This window comes from Callithrix jacchus, chromosome 2, assembly GCF_049354715.1.
Source record: "Callithrix jacchus isolate 240 chromosome 2, calJac240_pri, whole genome shotgun sequence".
In the NCBI taxonomy this organism is placed as follows: domain Eukaryota; kingdom Metazoa; phylum Chordata; class Mammalia; order Primates; family Cebidae; genus Callithrix; species Callithrix jacchus.
Window position 1 is genome coordinate 47,623,607 of NC_133503.1, and position 10,824 is coordinate 47,634,430.

Below are 10,824 nucleotides of genomic sequence, written 5' to 3' on the forward strand. Positions count from 1 at the left end.
GTGCCAAGAGTTTAAGTAATTATCCCAAGTTCTCACAACTAGTAAGGGTGAGCTAGATCTTGAGCCCAGATCCCTGTTTATCTGACCCCAAGGCTGTGCTTTTAACCACTCCGCTCTATGCCTTATATAATAAAAACAATATTGTAGAGTGGGAGGAATGCTGAGCATGACATATATTCCTAGCTCTGCCTCAAGTGAGTCATTGACACTCTCTGGGATGCCATGTGTGGAAGATAAAATAATGGCCTCCAAAGATATTCACACCCTGATCTCTGGAGCCTATAAATATGCTATGATATACATGCCAAAGCAGAATTTAGTTTGTAGATGGATTAGGGCTGCTAGTCAGCTGACTTTAAGATAGAGTATCCTAGTTTATCCCGGTAGGTCCACCTTAATCAAAAGGGTCCTTAAAACCAGAGGAGGGCAGCAGAAGAGGACATCACAGTGATGTGATATGAGACAGACTCATCCTGCATTGTTCACTTTGAAAATGGAAAAAGGGGCCATGAGCCAAGGAATGCAGGCAGCCTCTAGAAAGAAAGGCAGCCCTGCTAGCATCTTGATTTTAGTCCAATGAGACCCATATTGGACTTCTGACATACAGAGGTACAAGATAATAAATTTGTGTTGCTTCAAGCCATTAGTTTATAGTAATATGTTGCAACAGTGATAGAAAGCCAATACACCATGCACCTGTTTGTCAAATGAAGGAATTGGGGTTGAAGTTGATTTCTACGGCTTTTGTACCTATGACATCCTTTGAGCCTGTACTCTTTACTAATAAATGGTTCCTTTTGAAGCATGGGAAAGAGCAGAGAAATAAATGACAAGCAATATTTCCTAAAATATAATGGGGCACACAGCCAGAATCTCAGCCCATGCCTACCTCCACCCAAACAAAATGGCTTCTGCTACTCGAGACCTCTCTCCAGGCCTGGAGTCTGTAGCAGACTGGCAGGCTTTGAGCCTAACACCTTTTACTGTTGCAAAGCTGCCTTGTTCATGCTGTTTGATGTTGTCCAAAGTGGCTAGTTATTTTTAAAAATATGAGAAATGGAAAGAAACATGAAGCACCAAGAGCAAGAGTCAGGGTTCTCTCTCTCTCTCTCTCTCTCTCTCTCTCTCTCTCTCGCTCTCGCTCTCGCTCTCGCTCTCTCTGTCTCAAACACACACACACATGCACACGCACGCACACGCACATGCACACGCACACATGCGCTCTCTCTCTTTCACCGAACCTTATCCCACAGCTGATCCACATTCTGGCTGTATTCCAAAACACATGAGCCTCTTCTGTCCAAAGCATGGTCTCATTTCATATTTTCAGGAGCCATGAGATACTTAGGGAAAAGGAATCAGCCAGGTGTGAAGGCTGGTGGTGACAAGCAAAAGGTCATCACCTAGGGACAACAGTATTCAATCATCCTTTTTGTTGCTTCCCTCCCCCCACCCAACATCTTGAGATAGACACTAGAGGGTGGGGTATAAGAAGAGAAACCGAGAATGGAAGGTTCTAAGCACAAAAAGGGAGGAGCTATGAGGTCAGCATCCCTCCAGGCTGGACCTCCTGGAAAGCTCAGGCAGCAATTCCTGGCAGCAGTGCGTGGTCTGAAGATCTCTGCAGGGTGATTTCTACAGCCTATGTCACCGACTCTGACAGTGTAATAGGAGGACAGTAAGACAGACCTTTCCGGCTGCCCATTTTCACACCCCCTTTATGATTTTTGCAGTGAGCATGTACCCTCTCTACCATTCTTTATCTTAATTTTTTCTTTAAATGACATTTTGCTTTAAGAACTTTTTTCTTTAAAGGAAATTTTAATCATTATCTGTGATTAAAATGCCTAGTTTTAGATTAGATTCCTTCCCAGCGGCTCACCCTCTTTAGTCCTCTTGTCTCTCTAGGCATTTGGGAGGATAATTTCCTGTACCTCCTGCCTCCTCCATGAACTCTGTCTAGAGTTAAGTGGCACCTCATGATGATTCTGGCTGGGAAGGAGAGATGTGTGTCACTTCCCAGCCAGCCAGAGCAATTAATTACTACTGGGGATCTTTCCAGTGCTGCTGCTTCTGACAAGGAGACTGCGTGTTCCAGGTGGAGATGCTGGATTCACCTTGACCCTGAATTGCTAAGTCACCAGCTGAGAGCAGTTACTGTAGAGCTGTGGTTTTTCAAAGTGTGATTCCCAAATCAGCAGCATCAGCATTACCTGGAAACTTGTTACAGATGCAAATTCTCTGACCCCACCCAAGAGCTACTGAATCAGGAACTCTGGGTGGGAAGGGGTAGCAATCTGTGTTTGGGACAGAGGATTCTGGTGAAAGCAATGGCCTGGGTTTTCTAAGGCCTATAGGGTTATGTGGCCCCACAACAGACTTCGTATGAGCAAGAAAAAAACTTTGTTGTATTAAGCCATTGAGATAGTTAGATTGTTTGTCACCAGGTTATAACCTAGCTTATCCTGACTGATACACTATCAGAAATGAAAAACAAGTATACTTTGCCAAAAATAGAAGGTAACTGTAAAGTACAAACATCATCACAATAGTTCTGTTGAATTTGACAGTCATCACCTGCTAAAGGCTTTCAGCCTGAGGTCTCCTCAAATTTCGATAAAAGAGGAGATCAGCACATTTTAAAATGTGGTTGAGGAGATGTTAGCATTAACCTAAGACTTTTTCCTTGAAGAAGAACTGACTCAGAATTGAAAAAGGAATGCTGACTCCGCAAATCAGTGCTATTCAATGACTCACCATTTTACTGCCTGAAATCATCTCAGATATCACTAGTGTTATTTGAGCTACCCTTTTGGGAAAATTGATCTGATCAACCTCTTTGCCTTGTGTTTGTGGAAAGCTGTGGTCCAGAACTGTGAATGTCCTTGTCCATGGTTACACAGCAAATTGGAAGTAGAACTCAGACAAGAACTCAGGTCTCCCACAAGCCCTTCTTTTCCCAACACCTGACAACCTTCAGTCTTTCAGCAGCCACACAACATACATCCCCAATTCAGCTCATGGTATTACTGCAGGAACCCAGGCCCCTAATATGATACGGAGGGGGTTGCTGAAAGGAATGTTCAGGCATAGGATCCTCAGATCAGGAAACACAAAGGCAAATCTAAAACCCACCCTGATCTCATTTGTGCAGAGAACCATGGAAGTGGGTAATTAAAGAAAACATTAAGAAAAAGCTAGTATAGTGAAGGAGAAACCAGGAGGCAGAGAATGAATTAGTTTCCTGTGGCTGCTGTAACAAATTCCCAGAAACTTGGCGGCTTATTCTCTTACCATCTTAGAAATCTGAAATTACCACCACTTGGCCCAGTGATGTTGGCAGGACCAGCTCAAGGGGAGAAACTTTTCCTTGCATCTTCCAGCTTCTGGTGGCTGTGGGCATTCCTTGACTGTGGCTGCTTCACTCCACTCTCTGCTTCTGTAATCTCTAACTGCATCTATTTTTCAAGGATCCTGGGATAGCATATAAGGCCTGCCCAGACAATCTAAAATAACTTCCTAATTCTCAAATTCTTGGGAATTTGATGTCAGCAAAGACCATTTTTCCAGAAAAGGTAACATTTACAGGTTACAGAGACTAGGACATGGCTATCTTGGTGGGTGGGGTGGGATGTGTGCATTCTTCAGCCTACCATGGAGACTCTAGTTCAAGGTCTACCGCCAACTCGGGCTGACCTCCTAGGCAACTCCATTACCCTCTTTGAGCCCAGGTTTTCCTCTGGTAAAATGAGAAGGTCTGCACCAGATGATGCCAGAGGGCTCTTCCAAGTTTGGCAGTAGGAGTTGTAGGTCTCATCTATGCCTCTAAAGGGCACATATAACCCAAAGTAAGAGGTTCTCAAGGATTACTTCATGGCAGACACTGGAGCAGAGCCCACATCTTTTGGCTGGTAATTCCTCGATACACTCACCACCCTCCTCCTCTCCTTATACCTGCCTCCACCCTCTCCTCCTTATGCTGTCCACTCTCTGGTGGCCAGTGAAAAACTACTGTGACCAGCTTCAAGAGATTTGAGATGCCACATCACAATGAAGACTTCAGAGAACGTGCTGAAGTCTTGAAGTGTGCCAAGGATCCCCAGTCCTCACCTTCTCCAAGGCCCTGGGCCATTATGAAAATAAACGGAGATCTTCTAATTCATAAATCCTTTGGGGACAAAGATAGGCTGAGACAAAAGGAACTGGTGAGACCTCCAGAGCCCCTAGAGTTGGGTTTTTGAAAAAAGTTTCTAAAGCCCTGTTTGACTCTTTCCTAGAACTGGAATAGAGTAATGTGAGCGCCCCCAGAGCCTTGACCTGTCTGGATGACTGGCTGGGTGGAGGGTGAGATAAGTGTAGATGCCAATCATATTAGCAAAAATGAACACATTTGTTAATATTGAGTGCTGGCAAAGGTTGGAAAATGGGTACACCCATTAAATGCTGTGGGAATGTACATTTGTACAACCACTTTAAAGAGCAATTTGGCAGCATGTACTAATATTACAAGGTATATGATCCTGTGATTCAGTAATCTCACTGCTGGCATTGTCTGTGCTAGAAAAACACAAACAATTGTACCAAGATATATTCATAAAGCTATTTGTTGCCACATTCCTGTCAAATGCACTCCCTTCTCTGTTCATTGCTGGGAACTATATTCCCAGGATTTCTTGCCCTCTGGCTTCTGGGCAGATTTGGCCAATGGGAGGCAGTAGTGAAAAACTAGAGGGAGAAAAAGAGAAATTAAGGTGTTTCTTCCCTTCTCTCCCAAGGCATCTTTCACAGTCCTAGCTCCCACCACAGGGCCTGCTCTGACTTCTATGCTCTGCCAACACCACTTCCTCCTAGGAGTGCCCTCCAGCTGTAGGATGGTCACATCTTCCTGTTGTTCCTCATCTCTAAATAGCCTCACCTTCCTACTTGGCTTCTCAAGCCTCTTATCCCCTTGGTGACCAATTCCCTGCATTAAATCCCCTCTGTTTGAAGTGCCTAAGGAGGTTTTCTGTTTTCCTGATTAGATCCTAACATATAACAGTGTTTGTTTCAGCATTATTGGTAATAGCAAAAAGTTAGAACTATCTCAGATGTTTACCATTTGAGAAACACTAAAGGATATTCTGCAGCAATGTTTAAAATTAACATAAATCTGCAACATGGAATATGTACTGATGGAAAAAAGGAAGTTGCCGAACAATATATCCTGAACTGTTTGATTAATGTCTATTCTTTAAAAGTAAAACAATTGCATATGTTTTCTACAGTTTTATATAGTCTTTAGATTTATATATGAATCGATGCATTTATAGAAATATCTGGAAGGATGCATGGCAAACTAATTGCATTATTTCCTTTGTGAGGTACCTGAAATAGAAGTGGAAGAGAACCTTAAATTTACCATATTGTTTAAAGGTTTTATAAGGATAGTATATTTACGTATTACTTGTGTAAGTAAAAAATCAATTTCAAGGCAGACAGCAAAAAAAAAAAAAAAAGAAAGAAAAGAAAAAAGGAAATAGAATGGGAAAGTTATGTTGGAACTACATTTCGAGGTATCTGATGTGCCAAGATAAGAGTTTGCGCTTAATTCTATGGGCAGCAAGAAGGTATAAAGGGTGAATTGTCATGACATGACCCAGTCTAGGCTATGATAGTGCCTCTTCCTACAGTTGTCATGAAGATTGGGTAAGTAAACATGAATGAACCACCCAGACAGCATTGGACATACAGTGAGTACTGACTTTGTAAGTGTTAGCTACTGCTACTGTTTCCTTCCCTTTGCTACAGCCATATGAGTCTTTTTTATCTCATGAATATCCCAAGTTCCTTAAGGCCTCAAAGTTTTCATACATACTCTTCCTTGGTATTTCTTTTTTCCCTCTCTTTCTCATCCTTCAGTGTTCAACTTAAATATTACCAGCTCGATGAGCCTCTCCCTTACCCGCACTTCTAACTTGTTGCCCTGATCTACTGTATGTGTCTGTGCAAAGCATCCTGTTGGCTTTTACAGAACACGTATTGCAATCTATAATAAAGGCTGTGGAAAGTAAGAATTGCTACTATTTATTGAGCACTTACTATGTGCTAATATGTTTTTATGTGCTTTATATATACTAATTCACTCAAATATCCTCATAACCCTTTTAAGAAGGCATTAGTATTATTCTTATTTTACAGATAAAGAAATTTAGGAATAAGAAAGATAGAAATTTGACCAAGATCACAGCCAGTAAGTGTCAGAGCTTGCATTCCACCCATTAGAAAACCATAATATTTACTGAGTGATGAATAAATTATTAATACAAAGCTGGTTTATAGTATCCTGATGTCTTCATAATGAATTAATTCCATAAATAGTGTAAGTTGTTTCAGAATAAATGGGAGGGATTAGCCTAACTGATAGAGTCCCTACAGGTAGGTCATATCCCTTGGGAGGAAGAGGCAGCTATTTTCTATAGAGAGGCAGTAAATTGAGCTTTGTGAAGCAGGGCTGATGGCAGAGTTGCAAAAGAGGAGCAGAGTGTGCTGGCAGAGATGTAGGAAACTCACCAGGCTCCAGACCACATTACCTGGTTCTTCAGAGACCGCTCCCTGCCAAGCCCAGTCACAGCCAGAGCTCCAAGAAAGGAGTTCTGGGAGCAGTGAGAACTGGCTGCCCTGAGAGGGATGCCAAGGAAGTAAGAAAAAAACAGCCCCTGACTCAGGCCAAGGAGATTTCTGTTCAGTCCTGGTCTTTAGAAGCAAGACCTCCCACAAAGCCACGCCTCTTCCTGAGCCCTTGTTAGGTGACTCCCAACAGCAGCCAGCCGTGACTCTGTGTTCGCAGATGTCAGGAGGAAAAATCATCATCATATAAAGGCAGCTCCATTCGCCGTATTCTCATCACATGCCTGGCACCTTGTGGAGCTTTACATAAATTATCTCCTTTAATTCTATTAACAACTCTGGAGATTCCCTCAACATTCATTTGGTCAATAAATATTTATCAAGCACATGCTGTGTTGATGAAGTGAGTACTATTTTTAACTGTTTCACAGAGGAGGAAAAAGAGATTTAGAGGGACTAAGTAACTTGCTCAAGTTAGACATTGGCAGTTAGAACTTGAACTCAAGTCTTCCTGATGCCAACCCCCTTCCTTCCCTCTACTCTGAATTACCTTCTAAACTTGAAACCAGAATTTATTTCTATTTATGTATCAGGTACTGTATTCTAGTAATAGTAATTGGGAATTATTCAATGAAATAATGGTTCCTTGCTGATAATAAGTATTCAGTAAAGATTAGTTTGTGTTATTCTACATATTATATATTTATACATTGTGATGGTTAATCTAGGTGCCAGCTTGTCTAGGCCACAGCTCTCAGATATTTGGTCGAACATATCTGGATGTTGCAGTGAAAGGATTCTTTAGATGAGACCAACATTTAAATCTGTAGACTCTTTTGAGTGAAGCAAATTGCCTTTAGTCTTATAGAAGGGCCTCATCTAATCAGCTAAGGACCTAAGGATGAGGTCTCCCAAGAAAGAGGGAATTCTGCCAGCAGACCACCTTCAGATTCCACTGCAATATCAGCTCTTCGTGGATCTCTAGCATGCCCGTTTACCTTCAAGATTTTGGGTTTGCCAACTCCATAATCAAGTGACCAAATTCCCTAAAATCTCTCTCTGAGTATATATAGATAGAGATAAAGATAGAGACAGATAGAGATATCTGTAGTCTGTAGATATACATCCTGCTGGTTCTGTTGTCAGAAGTTTGACTACTACAAATATGTATTCATAATAATAATTGTAAATGGATGAGTAGATAAAAGGAATTTCTATATTAAAGGCAAAGAATGTATATCACCTGAATTCTTCTAGAAATCCACCTTCTAATGAAAAATATGGCCTACAATATTGTCTACAACTGTCAAACAGGTCCCCTTGCATGAAAAGAGCTGATTTTTCTAATACAGTTAGAAGATCTATGTTCTTTTTTTTTTTTTTTTTTTTTTGGACAGAGTCTTGGTGTTGCCCAGATTAGAGTACAGTAGTGCAAACACAGCTCACTGCAGCCTCAAACTCCTGGGTTCAAGTGATCTTCTCACCTCATCCTCTAAAGTAGCTGGGCTTATAGGCATGTGTCACCATTTCTCTTCTCCCTCCACTGTTTTCTGGAGCACAAATTGAAGACCTCAGGACATTTGCATGACAAATGCAGGAATGAAGGAGGAGTGCACTCTCAGTCTGAGGAGGATGGCTGGTGACCTTGCAGGTAGCTGCAGAAGAGCACCCGTCTAAAAGGCAGGATCTCAGCATTACCACCCACCAGCTGGATAACCTAGGGCAGATCTCTTTCATGGTCTAAACTTTAGTTTCCTATGTACTAAAAGAGCAATGATAATCATTATTCTGAGGCTTATGGTAAAAATCTAAATACAATCCCACATGGTATAGTATTTTCTGAGTGGCAGTGGCTCAAAGAAAGAGCCGGCCAAGCTGATGAGTGAATATAAGAAGTTTCTGGGCTCAAGTCAGAGCAGGGTCAGCCCTGGCAGAGCTCCGGGGTCAGTGCAGATGGTTCACAGCCACAGCTCCTGCACTCACGCTGCTGAACAGGAGGGCACTGAACTGATCACAACACCTTTGACGGCACTGCTTTCAGCTTCTGAAATACCCAGTCTCATTCTCTCTTTATCATAGCCCTGCAAGGGAGGCAACCCAGGGAAAGGGGGTTCCTCATGTCTACACTACAAGTTGGAGGCACAGCAGAGCCTATGAGACTCAGAGTCCAGGGTCTGTTGTCCTCACCAGCAGGTAAGGGCGCTGACGTCCTGATTGAGGGGCCAGCAGAGCAAAAAGACATCAGCCACAAACTGTCTCCCCAAAGCTGAGTCTCTCCCCATGGCAGGGGAACTGGGAGACAGATAAAGACTGGAAAGAGAAATTAATTTGAAAGAACAGGAAAACATCAGAAAGATCCTAATCAGAGGATCAGGCAGCTGGCAGAACTGCAAGTCATTCATCAAATGCCTCCTGAAACTCAAACTTAATGTGTCACTTTTCCCCTTATCTTAGGATTTGGGGGGGAAATGAAATACATTTTTATATTACAAATTCAGCCACTAATTTATTCTGTAGCATTGAGCAAGTCATGGAGCCTCTCTGAATGTCTGTTTCTCTTCCTTAAAATAACAAAGTTATACAAAATCAGAATTTCCCAAGCTTCAGGTATGGGATTTCTAGGATCATAATTTGCCAAATATAAGCACCACAGCTGCCGTTTGTGACCTAATACTGCTTTTTGTAGGTATTTATTGCCGGTATTTATCTATCACCCCATAAAAGTAAAAGTGTAACCTTTGGGGTTCATAATTTATTATAATGAACACATAGTTACTGGAATTGGAAAAACTCTGACGTGCCAGGCTCCTACAAGCGTCTCTCAGACTCTCATTGGGAAACTCTTGGCCTAGATGATCCCTGAAGGCCCTCCAGCCCTGGCACATCACTGTGCAAAGCCAGGATCCCTGGCAGCCCGGCCAACTCCTGGGAAAGCCTTCTGATACCATGCATGAGACTGGCTCCCTCTGCATGTTCCCATCAAGGCATGCGTTGTCCTTTTCTGTAACCCTAGTGAAGTCTGTCATCCCTGGTAAAGGCAGTGGCTGAGCGTACTGCCTGTCACTGGGCTCGAGTAACAGTGCTGGCACTGTGAGCTACTTAACAATGTTACGTCCCATCTCCAAGACTCGGTTCTTTTGTCTACAAAATGAGGTTAATTGTTCTTCAGTAAATGGAATCTCAAAACCCAAAAAAAAAATGTCAAAAGTCACTTGGGTGGGGAAGGAAGGGTAGCCCAGAAGTGTTGGAGTCGAGGGAGGAATTGCCAACTGGAGGAGAGGAGCATGTTCAAAAGCAAAAGGAAAGAAGCCGCTCCACTCATGGCACGCAGTAGGATTATAATGACTCCAGCTGATATGGATTTACTGGCTACTATTGTGTGAAGTGCTTCTTAAACTTGATTTTATTTAGACCTCTAAGTCATTATTATTCCCACTTTACACAAGAGGAAATTACAGTTCATTGAGATGATGTGTCTTGTCCAAGAACACAATTAAAAAGTGGCAGAGCAGGGACTTGAACTCAAGTCTGTCTGACTTAGGAACCATATTCTCATCCCTGATGGCAGGAGGTTCCTGAAACAGGTTAATATGATCACCACTCCTGCAGGTCCCGAACTAGCTGCCCAGTCTGCTCCACAGGCTCTATCGCTTGTCCTGTGACCAACTGAATAAGGTTCCCGATAAGACACTCGCAGCACAGGCCTTACCTCCCTCAGCTGGCAACTTCCTTTTGAGTCATCTTCCTTCCTAACATTTTCTTCTGATCCTTCATGAAAGCATCAATACATTGATGCACCCTGACCACAGTCTTCATTTTGTTGCAGGAAGCCAATACCACTTCTCCTGCCAAGGAGTGGCAGTGGCTCTGGGTGACCTATGCCCAAAGCAAACTTGGTGACTTCTTAATGGAGTTCCACAGTGGGGCTTCAAGGAGAGAACCAGGTCAAGAGAGGGAGTCTGCTTCATCTTTATTATATAATCGGTAACACAGAAAAGACCAGCTTGTCTTACAGCTCTAGCAGAGATTGAAGGAGCGAGAGTTAATAATATTCATGAACACATGTGAAGTATACATGAAGTGTACATGTCAACAAAATTCATATGTACAACGAAGAATTACATTAACAGCAATGCTTCTCTCTAGCATTTCTAACTACTACCTCTTCTCCGTTCTCTTCTATGGGTCCTTGTTTCCATTATTACTGATCTGTTTCTG